Raw genomic sequence first — 22,544 nt, 5'->3', positions numbered from 1 at the left:
CAGCACCTTTATCTTCTTCTCTGTCTGGTTTTCCACCAGAGCCTTAAATTCTTTAAACCTATCAAAGACTTCAGTTTTCTTCTTAAGGAAATATATCCATGTATTGCTTGAGAAGTCATCTATAAATGATACATAGTACACAGACTTACCCACTTATGGAAACTTCACAGGTCCAAACACATCACTGTGCACAAGCTCTAATATCTGTTTCGCCCTCTTACTTCCAGAGGGGAAACTCACCCGATTCTACTTCCCATATACACAATTTTCACAGAAATCAAAATCCAGAGAGCTATTACTCAACCTTCTACCATACCTTTACCATGAAGTATTCGAAGGCCCTTCTCTCCACTATGTCCAAGCCTTTGATGCCACAGCATGGTCCTCTCTCTAGAGATGACTAGATTTTCTGCTCCACTTTTGGGAACCGCAGAACTATTGCACCCATAAACAACAGTGCTACGTTGCAGCTTGTACATAGTTCCAGTCTGAACTCCCCGCATCAATACTAGTGCTCCCCGAACCATCTTGCAAGTATCCTTCTCGAACACTGTTTTTACACCTGCATCATCCAGCTTGCTTCCAGAAATTAGATTTCTGGCCAATGCAGGAATATGTAGAACAACCGGAAGTGTTCTAACCCATCCACCTTGCAACTTCAACTTTACTTTTCCACGACCAATGATTCTAGCCTTCCTGTCATCCCCCAAGAAGACATCACCACCATCACATTTCTCATACTCACAGAACTACTCTCTATAGGGAGTGAAGTGAAAGGATGCACCTGAGTCAATAAACCATGCCTCATGATCTACATGTGTACTTGAGGAAGCCAAGTACACATCCCCACCTTCATCTGAGGTGCTTTTTGCCTCTGTAGAAGGAGCATCATCAGATCCCTTTCCTTTATTAGGAGCTTTAGATTTACAGTCCCTTTTGAAGTGCCCTTCCTTTCCACATTTCCAACACACCACCTTTATAGGTTTTCCTGGAGATTTAGATCTCCCTCTATATTTAGATCTCCCACTCGATGACTTATTTTTGTTTCTGTTCTGGGACGGTCCTTGTATAGAAAAGGAATCACCATTCTGGCTCTCCATATTTTTCCGTCTCATCTCCTCTGTCAACAAGGATGAGACTATTTCATCAAAATGCAAGGCAGTTGCATTGCTACCTATTGCAATAACCAGACTATCCCACGAATCTGGTAGAGAACACAGCAAATTAATGCACTTATCTTCTTATGAAATTTTAATATCAATAGATGCTAACTAACTTACCACAGTATTAAATGCATTTAGATGTTCTATCACCGAATCTCCATCTTTCATCCTCAGGTTATATAGCTTTTTACGTAGGAACAGTTTATTCACCAGAGACTTAGATTGGTACAAAGTACCTAACTTGTCCCACAAATCCTTCGCCGTAGCTTCCCATGATACATTCAGCAATACTGAATCTGAGACACACAATTATATTGTGCTCTTTGCCTTTCGATCCAACTTCTTCCATTCTTCATCAGACACTCCCGTTGGTTTAGTACCCGGATCTACGACGATCCACTGATCTTTATCCACCAACAGATCCTCCATCTTGAGTTTCCACAACTCAAAACTATGACCATTAAATTTCGCGATCTCTATCTTTCCACTACTCGCCATCTTCTTTCACCACTAGAATCGGTCTCGCAGATCTCCCACTGAACAGGGTCTACCACAGGCCTGAGTAAAACCCCTCAACAATAGAAGTGTCCCCTTGAAGCCAAATCTACTATGATACCAAATGTAGGTTTTAACCCCGTACAGAAATTACCTGCATACGAATTATAAAACACAGAAAAATAAACAATGCAAGAGCATAACACATAAAACACATATACACAGAGATTTTCCCACTGGATCCCAAAACCGGGACTACCAGCTTGATTTTTCATTATGTTCCTTTCAATGCTATAATACATATTTATACATGTCGAAGCATCCAATACCATGGACAAAATAACAAAAAAGGGAAACCCTAAACAATAAAAAACCTAACCCTAGGAGATGGAACGCCAAGAGTTTTTGAGCGTTGTTGGGGTTAGTTGGGCAGCCAACTTCCCAGGGTTGTAACTTTTCCATATTATCTGCGTTTGGCATGTACAATACCTTGTTACACTAAAAAATGTCACCATGACTATTTACAGTTAGTATGGCTCAATCAACAGTCATGCTACCCTCTTAGGCAAGTCTTATACCTCTGCTCTCCATGTCAAACTCCAAAAAGAGAGAAAGTCTTTTATAAATGTATTTATCTCTGGGGACGCAGGTTCTCTCAACCTTACCTGCGGGGACGCTCCCAATGTTCACAAAAACTGCCACTTTGGACGCTTTGTATGTAAAGGGGCAGGTGCGTCCCCCTGTAAAGGTTAAAATGCGCAAGTTTCATCTTTAAAAAGTCACTTGTGGTCATTTCTAGAGCATTCTAGAAGGTTGTTCGACGTGTATTGAGCGCCTCCAGATGGTTCATGCACCCCTACCAAAGAGGAACTTATCCCATCAATAAGGGAGCTATCCCACCCAAAGAGGGGATTATCCCATTGATGGTGGACCTGATTAACCTCCTCTTGAGCACTATAAATACAGGCATTGGGCCAGAAGGAGGAGAGGTTAGAAGCTATACATTTCTAAGGGTAAATGCTGCAGGAATTAGGACTCCCATTTAGAAGCTTGTGAGGAGAGATTGCCATCTTTGCTTGTTCTATTTGGAAGTGGGTGAGCTTTGTCAAAGTAAAGGAGAACTCTTGATGGACCCTGGGAAGGACTTGCACAACACCAAGGCTCAGGTTGTATTTGTTCCTTTTGTTACCTATTAATGCAAATGAGTCCATTCTTCTCAATAACTTGTTATTTATGAGTTGTTTCATGTACTCCTTGGTCTATGTGTTAAATATGTTTTATTCTATGAGATTATCAAGTGTTATTTAATCGTTTGATTGTTAGTGTATGCAGGTTTCAAAGTGAAGGAGGAGCTCATCCGGATCAGAGGAGCTGGACTGCTACAACAGCGTTGGATTACAGGTAGGATCTAAACACTTGATTTCCCATATAGTAAATGCATGTTTAGAGAAGGATTGCTCTTGTTTGTCTTGTTTGTCACTAGAGAGTCTTAGGCTCCTAGGGAGGTTGGTTGTGTCCGCACAATCGACTCTTTCCGCCTGACAAATTGGCGACTCCGCTGGGGAATCCATTGATGTGAAAGTCTTTTCCTTTGTATGAACTTTGCTCTGAGAAAATTGATTTATTTTTCTGGTTTTTGGCTCTGTGACTTTGTTTTTGGGTGGGTTAGCTTAGAGTTAGATTCCTTTTAGTTTTTCTTGAATTTTCCAGTAGGACGCACCCTCTGAGCATTGCACAGTGCGTCCCTGGACGCACTGTCATTGTGTACACAGAGCGGGCCCGCACCTGTTCTAACAGGTTGCCTGCGTCCCCTGCTAAAATTTGAGAAAATTCCATTTTTTGCATTTTTTCTCTTAGATTTTGCTTTTTCTTAGTTTTTACTGCCCAGATTCATTAGTCTCTTGTCAAAGATCTTCACCTGAACTTGTTTCGATAGCATTGAGTGTTTTAGTGGATTTCATAGAAGTTTAAGCCCTAGGGTTTGATTTTTGAGTAGGTCTTGTAGTGACTTTGGCGGTAGAAGTTGTCAAGCCTTAGATCTCTCTGGTTTTGTCAACATTCTTAGAAGTCAGACCTGTCGTAAAGTCTACCTGTGTGAGCTACTTACCATTGAGTTGTCTCTTTGGCAAATTTCGAAGTGCTTGTTGATTAAGTCTTGAATTCCATTTTACAAAAAGAACAAAAAGATTTGAGTTTTGTTTTGACTAGTCTTTTGATTCTGCATTAGCTGGTCCTTGATTTGATTTTGGTCAAGTAAAACAACCTAGAATCATCTTTGTGAGCTTTTGCCTTGTTAGGTTTGCTTAGAGTAATTTCCTTTTTGATTTGCTTGTGAGTCAAGTTTTCATAGTTTTTATAGATTTTAAGATTGATTTTCGTTACAATAGATTTATATGCTTTATTAAAAAGAGAAAATACAAAAATATCTCCTTTGAAAAGTTTTGTTTCAAGTAGCTTTGAAGAGTTTTGAAAGAAAAAGAGTTTTTCGTGCACGTAAAGAGTGGTCATGTTTATATTCTTGAAAAGATAAAGAGAATTGTTTCTTTGATTGTCTTTATTAAGAAAGTTGTTTTCTATAAAATTTGCATCTCTCAACTCTCTTAGTTAAGAATTTCATTGAAAAAGGAAAAGTAGCGTAAATCATCTTAGGTGCATCTTTGTAGTGGTTTGAGTCGAGTCTACACACCATTGGTTTCACTTCCGCTACCTTTTGTCTTTAAGAAAAACCATAAAATTAACGCTTAAAGTAAAATTGACGTAGTAACTTTTATTTACTAGGGCTCTGAAACACTAATTTAGATCAGGCTAGTGTCTTGGAGTAGGTGAGTAATTAACTCTCCAAGACAACAAAACCAAACAAGTAGCTTATCTTGTGATAGATTAAATCCAATTGTCTCATTTGTACTCTGGGAAAGCTCCTCTTAAAGGAGAAGCACGAGCTCGTGTCCGAACCAGTGAGGGGATCAATCCCCCCTCGTTGGGAACGACGCCAGACACGCACGTATTACAAACGGTAAACCTCGGATTAACCATTGTCGAGGAGCCAGGGGTCACTTGTCGGTAAACCTTGGATTATTGTCAAGGAGCCGGCAAGGGGATTGAGCTTGATACTCTGCCCTTGCGTGCTGTCGGAGTTTAGACTGTTCCCCCAGGTGCATTTGTTGCGGTTGGTAACCTTAGTGACCATTATCTTTAGGATTCTACCGAGGTGACGGTGGAGGGAAGATCCCACTGTACCTGGAGCAGACGTCGGCTAGACTCACTTGGATTTTCTGGGGGGTTCACTTCACTCGAGACGGTTAAAGTGGAGGAACTTGGTCCAGTCTATTCATTAAGCAGGTTTCCGGGGTAACTGTTCCACCCGCCACTTCTGTACTGAATCCGGCGATGTTGGGTTTCATCACCAACTAGCGCTTTTGGTCTGGAAGGCTACTGTTTGTGCTTGGTTTGACGCCCTAGATTCTTTAGGCGTGTGATTCAAATTTGTTTGGTTCTTTAGAGACTTTAGGTGGTTTGATTTGAAATTTTATTTTGTTTTCGTGTGTAGTAGTTAAAAGTTTTTAGCTGTGGCGGAATTACCGAGACAGTCCCGTAGACTTCGGGGCAAGTCTCCTGAGATTGTTACCGGAACAGATTTGTTAAGAAAACTCCGTAGATCGCGGGGTGGATCTCCTGAAGACATTCCGGGTCAGTACGAAGGGTTAAAGGTCCTTGTAACTCCTCCTAGTGGCAGTAGAGTAGGTTCACCTGAAGAAGGAGAATCTTCCTTGGTAGTCCATCTAGATTACCAATGTTTAGAGACAGGTTATAATCCCGAAGCTGTTACAGTTTCTGAGCTTGTTGGTAGTTTTTCATCTACTAGTGATACAGGCGAAGAACCTGAAATATCTGAACCTGTTACTCCGACTTCTAGTGTTCCAGATTCACCGAGAAAAGAAAGAATTATCACCGAAAATCTTCCTACTGGTTTGATTGCTATAGAAGAACTTGCTCCAGAGGAAGAAATAGGTGTCTCTAACCTTGAAGGTCAACTTACTATTGATCTAAGGGAGCGTGAATCCATCTTTTACAGTCCTCCTAGAAGTACTACTTGGTACCTTTCGTTAACCAATTATTTAGACAACTCAGGGGTAGGTTTTTCTACACCTCGTACTCCTTTTCCACTTGGAGGTATTTATACTCCTGTAAATATGTTTGGTCAGTCGTCCGTGTTTACTCAAAGTCCTGAATCTTTCTTACACGGCGGTCCTTCTGTTCCCACCGGGTATCAATCACTTTCTGGTACCTTTGCGGGGGCATCTCCTCAACCCGTTGATCATGGGTTATTAGCTGGAAACAGTGGTAATATACCATTGGGTGTAGGAGACATTTACATGATGTCAGGTTCAGTTCCCGTTTCCCAACCTCAAGGTGGCCAATTACCGCCTGGGGGGCAACCGCAGTTAACGCCTGGGGGGCAACCTCAAGGTACACAAATCGTGTCTGGGGGGCAACCTCAAAGTCAGTATGTACCTATGGTGCAATACATGCCTCAAGGTCAACCCCAGCCTCAATATGTACCCCAGGGTCAACCTCAGTATCAATATCAACCTCAAGGATGGCAACCTCAAGGGTATCAACCCCAAGGGTATCAACCTCAAGGGTACCAACCTCAAGGTCAAGGTCAACCCCAGTATCAGTATTTACCTCAAGGTTATCAACCTCAAGGTCAATACTCGAGTCAAGGTTATCAACCGCCTCAAGGTCAGTCATATGTTCCAAGTATGGGAACTGCACCTTCCAATTATCAATCCTATCCTCAATCCGGTTATGGATCTCAGTATCCTCAACCTGTTACGGGTCAATACCCTGGAATGTTAGTGTGGGATCCATCACAGGGTCAACAGGTGTTGCAGCCAAGTATACAGTTGGTACCTCAAGCTGGACAACCCGTAGTTTCTGGTCCACCCCAGCAACCGCAACCTGTCCAGTCAAATGTTCAAACTTCTGTAACTTCGGTAGTTACTCAGCCGCCAATCGCACCTAGTACTCCATCTCAAACGGCTGCTGCAACTACCGCTACATCTGCCACACTTACTTCTGGAGTATCGACGGCTCCTGTTTCTACTGTCTCTGTAACCACGCCTCAGACATCTTTACCGTTGTCTGGATCTACGATTCAAACCACGGTCCAGATGCCTGTAGGTCAGCCTGGTATAAGTACGGTTGTTACTACTCAACCTCAATTTGTTCAACCTCCGTACCAGGGACAGTACCAACATGGGCAAGCTGTCCAACAACCGGTTTACCAGTATCAACCGTATCCTGGGTACACTTATCAACAACCTCAACAACCCCAGTACGGTCCGGTTAATCCTGGTTTTCCAGGAGGATATAATATCCCTAATGCGATTCCTGTTCCTAGTTATCCTGGATATCCTCCTCCTGGGACTGGTCTTGTGACCCAGAGTTTTAGAGATCCTAACCGGCAGTTACCGTTTATCGCAACTTTGGATTTACCAGACTTGACGCGCCTAACGAATGATCCAATTCAATATCTTCAGTTCTGGCCGCCAATGCCAAATAAGTTGCCCAGTGATATACCCAAGTTCGAAGGTAAGTCTGGAGAGGATCCGTCCAATCACGTGATGACTTACCACCTCTGGTGTGCTTCAAATTCTATCTCGGATGATTCGATCCGCTTACGTCTTTTCCAGCGTACACTCATTGGTCTCGCAGCCAAGTGGTACATTGAGTTACCACGGGCCTCTTTTTACAATTTTAGCCAGTTAGCTACCTCGTTCTTAACTCATTTTCAGTTGCCGGTCAGATACGATAACGGCACGGAGTTATTAACTTCACTAAAACAATCGACGTCCACGTATATTTCTGATCACATTCATGAGTGGAGACGTCGAAGAAGGCTAGTGAAAGTTTTTATCCCGGACCAAATCTTAGCTGAATGGTTTGTTAAATCATTATTACCGAAGATTACTGAAGATGTAGCTAAGGCCGGAGTAGTTACTGAGGAGCAAGTCATTGCTCAGGCGCAATACCTTGACTTAGTTTACACTCAGTCGGGTACGTTACACGAGAAGATTCCGGATCTTCCAAAGTCGAATCAAATCGCTGCTGCTCCTTCGGGATCTCATGCCGCTGATGGTATGATTGGTATCGTGAATACAAAGAGCAAGAAGAAGTCTTCCAAGGCTTCAACTACTCCAATTATCACTTTGCCTGATTCTCCGACAGGAGAGTCTTCTCCTGAACTTACCGCCGATATTCACGCTGTAGAGTCATCTACGGCCAAATCAAAAAACGGTGGAAAGAAGAAAGGAAAGAAGAAGGCTAAAGCAGACAAGGCTCCGAAGGAGAAAACGGAAAAGTCGGAAACCAATGACGAAAAGCGCAAACCTCGATATCCTTGTCTTATTTGTGAAGAGGATCATTTTACGAGAGATTGCCCTCATCGGGCCGAGGTTGTGAAAATAGTCAAAGGTTCTCCCACTCCTGCTGTGTTAAAAAATCCATTTCCGGAGCAGGAGAATAAGATGATAGGTTCTTCTTCGAATGCCAGTGAAGAACCCATTTTGATGATGTCTCATGTGAGGATTGCGACTCGATCGCAAGATTATGGTAGTAAGGCTCCTGTTGATGGTAAGGAAGCAGAATCTTCTCACTCTAACCCATCAACCTCAGCTCCTGGTTCCGATCCACTACAGATCGAAAAACCTAACCCGGACTTAGTAATTAAACCGCCCGCCAAGGGTGTACTTCGAAGGTCTGCTTTCAATCCACATGCGAGAGCAGCCCAGAATTACAACATTGTTGAGGACTTAGCTGTTTCACCCTCAGCAATGTCGGCGTTAGAAGTGCTGCAATCATGCCCAGCACAACGAAAATTACTTTTGTCGGCTATCGGAGCTGTTGATGTTCAGGACCCGAACCTGATAATCTTCGATCTAGAAAATAGTACACCGCGTCTCCCCCATCAAATGGCTTTCCAAATTCCAGTGATAGTCAAAAACAGGCCTATTCATCGGACTGTGATTGATGAGGGAGCTTCTACGTGTATTATGTCGATTCAATGTTGGAGATCGCTTGGTTCTCCTTCGTTGAACCAATCCCCCACCATCCTTAAGGCCTTTGATGGCCGTGGGTTCCGTCCGTTTGGTATTCTACAGGAATTGCCTATAGGGGTAGAAGGTAAAACCGTTAGTCTGGATGTGGAAGTGGTTGATGCCCCTCTAGACTACAACCTTCTTTTGGGTCGAAGTTGGTCATATGCTATGACAGCGGTCGTTTCATCGGTCTTCAGAGTAATTAAGTTTCCATATAACGGTAAGATCGTGACTATTGATCAGCTGACATACTTTTCATCCGACCCAGCCTCTTCAGAGAGTATCCAGCATGTCGGTAAGACGACAATCCCTTATAGGGACGTTGGCGTAGGTTTAGTTAAAGATTCCGGTTTACTGGGAACTTTTCCTTTCCCTCCAATCAACGCAGACCCTTCATTTGCAACAATTCATATGATTACATCAGAAAACATTATTTATGATGATCCTTGGATTGTCCCATCTGAATCTGAGATAGACTCATTCGGTGATGCTATGCCTTTGAGTCCATATGAAATTGCTTATGAAGCCGTCATGTCTTTTACCGACTCGCGTTCAACCCAAATCGACCAAATGAATGTGGTCAGTGAAGAATCACTTTTCACCTCAACCTTAGAACGGATAGCGTTTCCCGAAGTCGTGTCATCTGACGAACAACTTCGCGAAATCCTAAGTGTAGACGATCTACCATGGGAAGATCTCCATCACAGATCTTCGTTTTTACCTAAGGATGATGCTTTTGAAAATGATTTTTCATCTATCTTTACCGCTGAATATGTCAAAGACGCTCAGGATCCAACGAAACATTCTGATTCAGAGTTGAATTTAGGGAATATTTCTCGTACTATTCCCATTGATATTTCAGTGAAGCCCGGAATTGAGGAGAACATTCATATAGGTGCCGCATGTACAGAAGATGAAATCCAAACTTACAAGGCCCTATTCCAAGAATTCCGCGATGTGTTTGCCTGGTCTTACGAGGAAATGCCGGGAATCGATCCTGCCATTGTTGTTCATGAAATAAAGACCTACCCGGATGCTAAACCCGTCCGGCAACGGTTGCGTCAGATTCACCCTCGAAAAGCGGCTGCGATTAAAGCAGAAGTCGAAAAGCTGTTGAAAGCAGGTTTCATTTATCCGATCCCGTTAACGGATTGGGTATCGAATATTGTTCCGGTCAACAAGAAACAAGGAACAATAAGAATCTGTATCGACTATAGGGATATAAATCGAGCTTGTCCAAAAGACAACTATCCTACGCCTTATATCGATCAAATTATTGATGATTGTGCCGGAAGTGAAATGTTTTCCTTTATGGATGGTTTTTTGGGCTATAATCAAATCAATATTCTACCTGCCGACCAACCAAAAACGGCATTCATTTGTCCATGGGGGACATTTGCTTATTGCAAATTACCTTTTGGGCTTAAGAATGTCGGGGCCACTTTTCAACGGGCGATGTCTTATGCATTTCATGACATCAAGCACATTGTGCAACCGTACCTCGATGATTTGCCTGCTCATTCTTTACATCGAGCTGATCACCTTGTCCACCTACGAGCAATCTTTATGAGGTGTAGGCATTATCGAATTCGGTTGAATCCCCACAAGTGTGTTTTCTGTATAGAAACAGGTCGATTGCTGGGATTTGTTGTTTCAAAAGCCGGCATTCGCGTCGATCCCTCGAAGGTCGAAGCTATCATCAAATTGCCTCCTCCTTCGAGTTTGCGCCAACTCCAAAGTTTGCAAGGGAAAGCGAACTTTTTACGCCGATTCATCCCAAACTACGCCGAGGTCACTAAAGGTTTTACACGGTTGTTGAAACAGAACGCACAATTCTTTTGGGACGAGATTGCCCAACAATCTTTTGATGCACTTAAACACGCGTTGACCCATGCACCGTTGTTGCATCCTCCCAACTACAACCAGGACTACTTCTTATACCTCGCAGCTTCGCATTCCACCATTGGAATGGTGTTAGTTCAAGAAGATGAATTCGGAGCGGAACATGTGATATATTATCTTAGTAGGACCTTAAATCCCACTGAGTTAAAATATTCGCATGTGGAGAAATTGGCCCTGGCAGCCGTTCAAGCTGTCCAGCGTTTTCGTCACTACATTCTTCTCCGTAAAACTACAGTTATTTCGGATTGCAACCCTATGATTTATATTTTGACAAAACAACTGCTAGGGGGCAAGTACTCTAAATGGATCGTTATCCTGCAAGAGTTCGACTTGGAGTTCGAGAAGTCCAAGTCTAAGAAATCCTTAGTTTTTGCGGAATTGATGTGTGATTTCCCGCGTGCTGACACAGAGACTGTGGCAGAGGAGTCCATTGCGGACGAATCTTTGTTTCTTATCAGTACTTTAGATCCGTGGTACGGGGATATAATCATCTATCTCCAAACCCAAACCTTTCGGCCTGAAGCTTCCAAGGCGGAACGTCGAAAAATTCGGTTTCAATCCCAGCAATACAAAATTATTGGAGATACACTTTATCGCCGGGGGGCAGACTTAGTTTTTCGACGTTGTTTAACTCACGAAGAGGCTGAGAAGGTTTTGAATGATTGTCACTCTGGAGCATGTGGCGGTCATATGTCTGGGTATGCCACAGCTCAGAAGGTGTTGCGCGCTGGCTATTTCTGGCCGTCTATGTTTAAAGATTGTATCATTGCAGTCCGGAAGTGCCACAACTGTCAAGTGTTTGATCGCAAGATGCGCGCACCACCTGCTCCTCTCCACCCTATAATTGCCGTTGGTCCATTCGCCAAATGGGGTATCGACTTTATTACTTGTAACCCTCACTCGGCCGGGGGGCATGCGTATATCATCCTCGCGGTTGATTATTTTACTAAATGGGCCGAGGCGATGCCTACATTCGACGCAAGCGGCAAAACAGCTGCAGTTTTCGTATTCAATCATATTATAACTAGGTTTGGTGTCCCACAAGCAATCATTACTGACCATGGGAGCCATTTTCGAAACATCATGATGACTGAGCTTACAAGCCAGCTTGGTTTGCGCCACGATAGCTCTACTCCTTATTATCCGCAAGCCAACGGTTTGGTTGAGTCTATCAACAAAGTTCTAGTTATCATGATCCGACGAACCATTGGTATTCATCGGTCGAATTGGCACAACATGTTATTTTCAGCGCTATGGGCATACCGAACCTCAGTGAAAACTTCAACAGGGTTCACTCCTTTCCAGCTAGTTTATGGCTTGGAAGCTGTGTTACCCATTGAATGCGAAATCCCATCACTTCAAATGGCTGTCGAATTACTTCCAGCTACTTCCGAAGAGGAGAAACGTTTATTGTACTTAGCTAAATTAGATGAGACTCGACGTGACGCTGCATTGGCAATCGAGACTCACGCGAAGCGAATGAAAGCTCAGTATGATAGAAATGTGACCCCTCGAAGTTTTTCGGAGGGAGACCTAGTGCTATTATATGATCAAGCTAACGATAAGCTAGGTGCTGGAAAATTCGTTCCTATGTGGCATGGACCCTACATTGTAAAGCGAAAGCTAGCAAAAGGGGCTTATGAGCTGGTTGATTTTGATGGGGACTCTTTGGGTAAACCCAGAAATGGACTTTACCTAAAGAGGTATTATGCTTAAATGGTGGGTATGGAGAAATTTTTAGTTAGGTTAGATTTTCTTTCTAGCTAGTATGTTTGTTAGTTAGTCAGTGTGCTTAGCTTAGAGAGTGTGTTTTTCGTCGTTATTCTGGCTTATCTTGGTTTTACTCTTGATATTGCAGATGTCGACGCCTCTCCAAACATACATTGGATTTGCTGATGGTGCTTGTCGTAGTACACGGAATATCTCTTCCGCAGCTTGGGTTATCTATTCGCCCTCTGACGAGTTAGTTTCTATGCATGGGGTAAGCCTCGGTCAAACAACGAACAACATTGCAGAATACAGTGCAGTGGTTGAATTATTATCCGAATCTATTTCATTTGGAATTCGACGTTTGATAGTGAGGTTAGATTCTGAACTTGTTGTATTACAGCTTAATAGAGTTTATGCCATTAGAAATCCTGTGTTATTAAGGTTGTTTTTGAGAGTGCGTCTCTTGGAACGTGAATTTGATTACATTGAATATCAGCATATTCCAAGGTCTTTAAATACATTAGCAGATGCAATTGCTTCTCGAATGTTGGACAGACATTTACGATAATCATGCAAGTAAATTTAAAAACATTTCATCACATATGTTAAACAAGATAAGCCGGTAATAGTGATATATATATAGATAGGAGTGTGTCAAAAAATATACATCGTCTTCGATCATAGGTTGAAAAACACCTTATGATCGGCAAAAATGATAAGTACAAAAAGCCAAAAATGTCATATGTGTCTACAAAAGTGACTAGCCAATCACTGGTGGTGCTCCCTATACGACACCACTGCACGGGCTACCTTACACAAAAATCTCCTAAACGGTCCAGGGACTGCGACTACATAGCGCTGAAGTCTGATAGGAATATCATCTATGGTAGTCTCAGGCATATCCGCCGTCAGACGCTCTAGATCCTGCTCCAACTCAGCTAGTGACTCTGCAGCCGCGTCCTGTGGGGCCGGTACCGGTGCAGCTGGATGTCTCCTCTCAAAAGGCCGGAGGTTGGCTGGGCGCTGTGGACCAACATCTGCATTTTAAAACTTTTACTGTCAGTTTTGAGACGATATATATAAAAAACAAAAAAATATATAATTTGAAAACTTGTGAAAAATAAAGTACCTCTGTCATCCCATTGTTCTCCCTGTGGAAGAACCATGTCCGGATCATGTCGAAAATCTACTCCGGCATACGGAAAGTCCTGGATCGAGAAAACCTGGTCCTCTAACCAGTGAAAATAACTATCAGAGAATCGAACAATCACCGCGCCCTCGTCAGGATGCCGGGCCATCACCGTAACCCATCGTATCAGCTTTGGCTCCCGAGGACCCAAGATATCAACAGTGAGTTGCTGAGGGATCAGCATCGGAACTCTCTCTAAGGCAAAGCTCACGACTAGAGGCCCATATCCAAAGGTCTTCAGTCGTCCGTTCTTTGCCCTAGTCAGTTGGCTCTTCATATTAGCCGACACAGCATCACACCAGTTGAAAATGGTGCCTTGGTAACAGTCAATCGCCATCCGCATTTGGGACCTAGAAGCAATATGTAAAGCGGCTGCGCCGCAAATTCTGGTAACCGTGAAAGCTATAACTTTGAGTTCACGCAGAGAGATGTGTTTGATTTCCACGCCTTTCGCATGGTGTGCATTGGGTGTGCACCAATCTGCCCGGAGACTAGCAAGGGATTGGCCACCCGGCCTAGTCCCGGCTAGATTGAGTTGCTCGCCTCTATTCGGCAAGCCAGTGAGAAAGTATATGTCAGAGGGCTCTATCTCGAGCTGGTGCCCTCCGATGTAAAAGCATTGTTCTTGAACGTTCCATCTCTCAACCAGCCATTCCAAGAATCTTACCTGAGCCCTCATGCCAGGTATGGCCCAGTATTTATATAACCCGCATGCTTTTAGGGCATCAAGGGAAGGTTGATGTTCGATTGCAGCTTCATCAACCTCCTCGTGCTCTCTTTCTCTCCAATCCAGCATGGTAAGTGCCCTACACACGAATAAATAGGCATTAGAATTAATTTTGGGAAATTTGAATGGTTGTTTTTGGAGTTTGGGGTTTCAAATTCCGCGTTTTGCGGAGGACGCACCCCGCGTTTAGAACACAGGGCGTCGAGACGCAGCTGGCCTGAAGGTGGGCTGCGTCCCCCGACCTTTTTCCTGTACAAGAAAAAGTCGGGGGACGCAGGTCACCCGAAGGGCACCTGCGTCCACCGCAGAGCGCATTTTGAAACCTAAAACCCCCCAAAAATCAAAACTAAAACCTAAAATACAATTTTAATTGGATGAAATTGAAGAGTAGGATGTTGTAAAATACCTGGAAGAGACGGCGTTCGATTCTGACGGTCGGATTTTCCGCAGCGACCACGGGAAGTTTCTTGCCAAAAGCCCTTTTTTCAACCTCAACAGTAAAATGGTAAAAATGACATGGTAAAAAGTCTTTTTATAGGTTTTTTGGATGAATTTGTTCATTTTTCACCATGAAAGGATGTTTTTCGATGTATTTTTGCCTATCTTAAACAGGTATGAGTAATGTGTTGCTTTTGTGCAGGACAAAGGGATTTAGAGGGAAAATTGTCATTTTTCACGAACCAAAATATCAGAGTCATCTTTTAAGCCCTTTTCTGACTCCTAAAAAATGAAAAGATTGCCGAGCGTTTCTTTTACACTCGTTAAAACGGAATTAAAAGACGGTCCCCTTATAGCTCTTTTCTGACCGTAAAATCAGGAAAAGATTGTCGGGTTTTTGTCGTTTCAAACTCGATACGGAAATAAAACGACGTGTCCTTGATCGCTTTTTACTTTTCAGGTCAGTGGCACTAATTATGAAAGTACTCCTTGGTCGCAAGATCAAGCGGTTCCCCCAGGTATTATTTTATACTTTTTCGGGCTTGAGGGACACAAATCTACGAAAAAGTTCAACTTGGAGTCTTCTTAAGTTTTTCAGACTCTCTAAAATTGAAAAACGCCGAGTTTCTCCTATACTGGGCTCGTTAAACATTTCACAGTAAAGGACCTGTTCAATTACAAACAGGAACGAACCACTCCTTCCTAGGGTTCGAATCAAAACTAGGTTGGACTCATCCGAAGGATGAGCTTATAATCAAGCATATGTTATCCTCCTCAAGCTTGTTAAAAATAAAGAGGTACTTGCCAGAAATGGTGGGGGAAAAGAGAGAAGAATGAGCCTATTTGTTACCTTTTGTCTCAGAAGAAACTTTATTACCACTCTTGAACACGACACTTTTCATTCACCTGGGTTGGGAAATCTTTTACCTCACAGTTGATCAAACCACTTTGAAAGTCTTCAGCCGGGTTCCGGGGATTAACTTTGAGTTATTCGTCACCAAGCCATCTGTCGTGTCGTTATGTGTTCAAGAGGTCTGCAAGCAAAACTTTCATCTGCAAAATACTTGTCATCCATTTGACCATCCCTGAGTCAGTCCTTACAGCAACATTTCTTCAACTTGAACAATGATTTCGTTTTGTGGGCTTGCCCGCAACGGGTCGCTTTCTATCGACATCAGCACATTATCTAGAGAGATGACTTAGAAATCGTCAGTACCTTGAAGTCTGCATGCATCAATGGCAGGTTTCTCGCCTTTGACGTCAGTTTACATCATTGACTTTCGATCGAAGGATTCCGTGAAATGTTCGACATCAACTCATTCATTCACATCTCATGGATTGTACTGGGTACTTTGAGAACCATTGACATTACTGGTGGTCTCTCTCACGCTTGTTAACAGTTTACATCATCGACTGGTAATCAAGTGGTTTCTACCATGTTCGACATCAACTCATTTATTCGCATGGCTAGAATCGTACCAATTCGAGAAGTAGAAATGAAGACCCTGGATCTAGTTTCCACCATCCAGGCTGCGAGGAGTTTTGTATTCATTATCTAGGTAGACTAATCATAAACAGATGGCTGTGCCCATACTGTGTCTACAAAAGTCTATGATTATGATGTACTGCAAGATCATTCCTGTATCAGAATAGTTAGTCTGTTAGTTAAAGTTTTAATCTGAGTATGGGAATGCCTACCTCAGTGATGATATAATCTTATACATGTATTTTGTGTTGAAAATTGCAGGTTCTGACCAGGCTCTCCACGAGATAATCCTTGAAATGATAAAGCGCTTCACCCTTCCTAGATAATACAAACCCTAATCTATTACAGGCTTCGCACTTTAGGGGGCAATCTGTTACACTAAAAAATGTCACCATGACTATTTACAGTTAGTATGGCTCAATCAACAGTCATGCTACCCTCTTAGGCAAGTCTTATGCCTCTGCTCTCCATGTCAAACTCCAAAAAGAGAGAAAGTCTTTTATAAATGTATTTATCTCTGGGGACGCAGGTTCTCTCAACCTTACCTGCGGGGACGCTCCCAATGTTCACAAAAACTGCGTCTTTGGACGCTCTGTATGTAAAGGGGCAGGTGCGTCCCCCTGTAAAGGTTAAAATGCGCAAGTTTCATCTTTAAAAAGTCACTTGTGGTCATTTCTAGAGCATTCTAGAAGGTTGTTCGACGTGTATTGAGCGCCTCCAGATGGTTCATGCACCCCTACCAAAGAGGAACTTATCCCATCAATAAGGGAGCTATCCCACCCAAAGAGGGGATTATCCCATTGATGGTGGACCTGATTAACCTCCTCTTGAGCACTATAAATACAGGCATTGGGCCAGAAGGAGGAGAGGTTAGAAGCTATACATTTCTAAGGGTAAATGCTGCAGGAATTAGGACTCCAATTTAGAAGCTTGTGAGGAGAGATTGCCATCTTTGCTTGTTCTATTTGGAAGTGGGTGAGCTTTGTCAAAGTAAAGGAGAACTCTTGATGGACCCTGGGAAGGACTTGCACAACACCAAGGCTCAGGTTGTATTTGTTCCTTTTGTTACCTATTAATGCAAATGAGTCCATTCTTCTCAATAACTTGTTATTTATGAGTTGTTTCATGTACTCCTTGGTCTATGTGTTAAATATGTTTTATTCTATGAGATTATCAAGTGCTATTTAATCGTTTGATTGTTAGTGTATGCAGGTTTCAAAGTGAAGGAGGAGCTCATCCGGATCAGAGGAGCTGGACTACTACAACAGCGTTGGATTACAGGTAGGATCTAAACACTTGATTTCCCATATAGTAAATGCATGTTTAGAGAAGGATTGCTCTTGTTTGTCTTGTTTGTCACTAGAGAGTCTTAGGCTCCTAGGGAGGTTGGTTGTGTCCGCACTCAAAACTATGACCATTAAATTTCGCGATCTCTATCTTTCCACTACTCGCCATCTTCTTTCACCACTAGAATCGGTCTCGCAGATCTCCCACTGAACAGGGTCTACCACAGGCCTGAGTAAAACCCCTCAACAATAGAAGTGTCCCCTTGAAGCCAAATCTACTATGATACCAAATGTAGGTTTTAACCCTGTACAGAAATTACCTGCATACGAATTATAAAACACAGAAAAATAAACAATGCAAGAGCATAACACATAAAACACATATACACAGAGATTTTCCCACTGGATCCCAAAACCGGGACTACCAGCTTGATTTTTCATTATGTTCCTTTCAATGTTATAATACATATTTATACATGTCGAAGCATCCAATACCATGGACAAAATAACAAAAAAGGGAAAACCTAAACAATAAAAAACCTAACCCTAGGAGATGGAACGCCAAGAGTTTTTTAGCGTTGTTGGGGTTAGTTGGGCAGCCAACTTCCCAGGGTTGTAACTTTTCCATATTATCTGCGTTTGGCATGTACAATACCTCACCAGAAATATCTCTTTGAGTATGAAAGGATGTGTGGCAAGATCTTTCCTATGACTACATGCCAATAATGGACCTCAAAAAAATGTTACTTAGGGGGTCCAAACAGCTTTGTAAGTTCAAGACCAAAAAAATTGGTAAAAATAGTAAATGTTGCTATAATAAAGGAAACTGATGAAATCGACTAGGGGTCTAGGTGGAATAGGAAAGTGACCACCAATATCTGCCTCGATCAATCACCCCCCCCCCCCTTAGGAAGCAATGGTCCCCATTGCGTGCAAAGCCTCCATGAGGTAACGAAATTTTTGTTGAACATGGTCACTAGTGAGCCACTTGCCCTAATGAAGGATTTGGCCTGCTTTGACAACTTGATATAGTTGGATCCTCTTCTGGAGAGTGTTCTTGATCTATGTGTCCATGATCCTATCAGTAGTGGCATTTTTTATACAACTTGGGTTGAGTTGGTGTCAACAAATCAACAACATTGGATTTGTCGAACAATGGGGGAAAGTATGGTCGCAACTAGTCCACATTGAATACTGGGTGAAGACCAAGGAATAGTGTAATGATGAACTTGAAATCGTTATCCACTATAGCCTTAGTGATGGTGTGAGGCCCATATCAGAGCGGGTGTAGCTTGCAGTGGGGCCCAATGAGGCGCTCCTTTTGCAAATGTAACCGTACTTTTTCATCCACCTGGAACTTGTGTGACACCTAATGTTGATCATGACGCTACTTGTAATTGCATTTTCTCTATCCAATATGTCATGGACCTATTTGTGGATGTGCTAAATGCACTCAATGAAGTTGTTAGCCCTGTTAGCTTCATACTGGACATGTGCTGAATATGTCTAAGTAGCTGCAAATGGTATGGAAACATCAATGATACATAGTGGCTGGAATCCCAATCCCACCTCAAAGGGGCTATGGCCAGTTGAGCTGTGGAGAGCCCTATTGTGGCTATGTTAGACATAGGGGAGGCTTTCATCCCATGTGTGTGGGTGCTTTGAGTTATACATGTGGAAGATGTGCACAATCATCCTATAGACAACCTCTATTTGGCCATCAGTTGGGGGGTGAAAGGTTGTGGACTTAGTGAGCTTGGTATCCAAAAATAACCATATGTTTGACCATAATGCACTTAGGAATCAGCTATCTTGATCCGAGATAATGGACTATGGGATCCTGAAGTGTATCCATGCTCATTCAAAGAAAATTTTAGCAATGGAATCTGCTTAGATACTCTTCTTGTAGGCCACCAAAATGGTCATCTTAGAGAATTTGTTGACGACTACAAAAGTACAGTCATTGCCATGCTTGGCAGAAGGAAGGACCAACATGTAATCCATGGAGATGGATTCTTAGGGCCGGCTAGGAGTAGGAAGAGGGTTATACATGCCTTGCTTGTTGATTGTAGGTTTTTCAATGGCGTAGGCAATGCAGGATCTGATGTACTTCCCAACATCCTATCAAAGGTTTGGCCAATAAAAATACTTCTGAAGTATTGCCATTGTCTTTTCTACCCCAAAATATCCAGTGACTCGACTGGAGTGCATCTCTCAAATCATATTGGCACACTCACTTGAAGGTACACAAAGGTGTCCAAGGTGGCATAATAGCGCGTCCTGGAGGTGAGAGTTTGGAACTTGCTTACCTTGTAGGAGAATCTAGTATGTGGTGCCGAATTCTAGATCACTCTTGTAAATATGTGGCCATTGTGAAGTCTCGTCTCGAAAAAAGTCGAGCACAGTAGTCAGCGCCTTGACCAACGGTCGAATGAGACAATTTGCAACATTATTGCTTTTCCCTTCTTGTACTTGATTTTCAAATGAAAATTTTGTAGGCATGTGGAACATTTCTAATGGCGATTGTTACACAACATTCCTTTTGTCTATGTTAGTTGCAGGGGTTAGTGGTTTACGTGGATAATTGTTTCCTTCCCCATAATGTAATGCTTTTCATTGTCAATAGGGATGCACAATGGAATACATCTCTTTGTCATAGGTGGGATACTTTTAGACTATGTCTAAAAGTTTCTCACTGTGATATGCCACTGATACCCCTGTTCAGTAAGAATTGGACCAATAGCATAGTCAAAGGCATCTATCTCAATCTCAAATGGTTGTTGCAGGTCCGGTAATGTACTAGTGCATAGCAGAGGCAATGCTTCAACTCAAAAAACACCTTCTACTGGGATTCATACCTAAATAACTTTGATTTCACTCCACCCTTGGTGACTTGACTCAAAGTCAAAGTGATATGAGAGAAACCCAACACGAACCTGCATAGAAATTAGAAAGACCCATAAATATACAGAGCTCTATTAGAGTGGTTAGGGCTAGCCAATCCCAAATAAATTGTATCTTGGTTGGGTCTATGTTGTCGCTCCTAGAGACAACCTCGGATTACTAACAAGACCAGTGGCTGGGCACATCTAGACTCTGTGTGTCTCATAAGATTCTCAAGAGATTGGAGATATCACATATACTTCATAAATGTATATTTAAGTGGAATGGGTTGGTTCATTCATCTAATGGAGTAAGCCATCGATTTCTGGTATTTCTTCACATATACAAATTGCAGAAATATATGCATAAACAGTGGAGGCCGCGTAGTTCAAGCACTTACAGTTTAATAAGCTTTTGCAGAGTTATGAGAGAGGATAAGGAGAAGGATTAACTCATTAGATAGAGCTTAAAATGTCAATAATTCTACACTTATCACATAGAGCTTGAGGCATCAAGAATTTCTACACTTATCTAAGTTACAGGTAGATATAATGGATAAAACAAGGAGTGAATGATATGATTCATGTAGCACACATTTAAAGATATGATTTCAATAATCAATACAGGCACATGCATTAATAAGCCAATAAAAATGAATCTGTGAGGAGGTATGAAATATTTCTATCATCTATGATTGCATGAATTAAGTAAAGAAACATGAACATAATGGGTTTTAACAGAGGGGTAACATATTGTAATACTTGAAGGGGGAATCACCACCATTTCCTTGATATTCTAAAAGATTTGTATTATAAAGTCATACAGTCTTAAAATAACATATAGCATTTTCTTTAGAATTTATGAACCTTTGTGAAGTGTTGCTTCCCCCTATTTATCTAGAGAGAGGGAGCGCTAAACGTTCATTACATCAAAATATCTTCAGTCGAGTCTCAGCTATGAGGTTGACTAGCAGTCTCGGACAAGGATGGCTCTGTCGCCCAAAAATATTGTAAAATATTAATTGCCTCATTTAATGGCCGCACATCACAGGGTAATAAAACAATTCAACAATTAGGTCAAAATGTAAACAAAATTATCTTCATGCCCATCCCTGTGATTGCCTCTGCTTCAGGTTATAGTTTGCTTATGGTATGCTCAATCTTCCTAATTAAATGCCACAGTTGTCGATCCATCCACCTTCAAAGCCCTATACCATACTATCGGGTCTTAAGGGTAGCGAGACTTTTACTTTGGAAGGCGTTGCAAAACAGCGATCTCTATTTCTCCTTGGCCGCCTTTAGTTTAGCCTCTTCCTACATTTCTTCTCATGAGACCGAAGGGCTATTACAAGGTAATTAGTCCCCGGGCGCTAGGGCCTTTAGCGGGAGACACTGCGAGGATGATTGGTTTTCAAAAGTGGGCATGAGTAGTAAGTGGTAAGTGAGGGGGGAGGTGCGAAATGATACGAGAGGGACACGTAGCAAAGGATCCTGGTGGTGAAACCACTTTTCAGACCCCTCCCCCCCCCACTGATAAAGGGAAACATGGTAGGGGGGCGGGGGACGAAAAGGCCTAGGAGCTGTTGATCTGGGTGGAGTCAATCTGGGCCATCCAGAGATGGGGGGTGTCAAATGAGCATGGTACCTTTGAAAGGGACGAGCTCGATAGCCTTTTAACTCCATTTCATAAAATATCGCATCCAGGGAGTTCCCACATATCGCAATCACAATCGCAATGTGGGAGAGGGTGTGAGGATGAGTAACCTTTGCTTTGTGCGATCGTCGATTGCTGGATTGATGAAATCATCATTGCCACATGGCACCCCCTGAGTGGTGACACGTGTCATCTAGAAATGCCTCCATAGGACCCTGAAAATGCTCAATCTGCGTGCCATCTGTCCTCCATACTTCCATGTCAAGTTGACATCAGCTGCCCAGTGGATTCATCTGGACCAATGGTGCTCTACCACATGGCCCCCTGGAAGGGAGAGAAAAGGCTTACCTGCCTCTGGTTTTGCAACTGATTTCCTTTGTAAAATGAAATCGGCTCCTCCCAGTGCTTTAACACTAAAGCCCAATTCTCAACTATTTTCATGACCAAGTGCTTGCATGCACCCTTTTGCACCTACAATCGCTGATATGTGATATTGGCGCTCTCCATGGGCC

Source organism: Pinus tabuliformis, chromosome 7 (assembly GCF_031772625.1).
Source record: "Pinus tabuliformis cultivar Carrire ecotype Pingquan chromosome 7, CPIR1, whole genome shotgun sequence".
NCBI lineage: Eukaryota > Viridiplantae > Streptophyta > Pinopsida > Pinales > Pinaceae > Pinus > Pinus tabuliformis.
The sequence above is the reverse complement of the archived record's forward strand: the minus strand, read 5'-3'. Positions refer to the sequence as shown.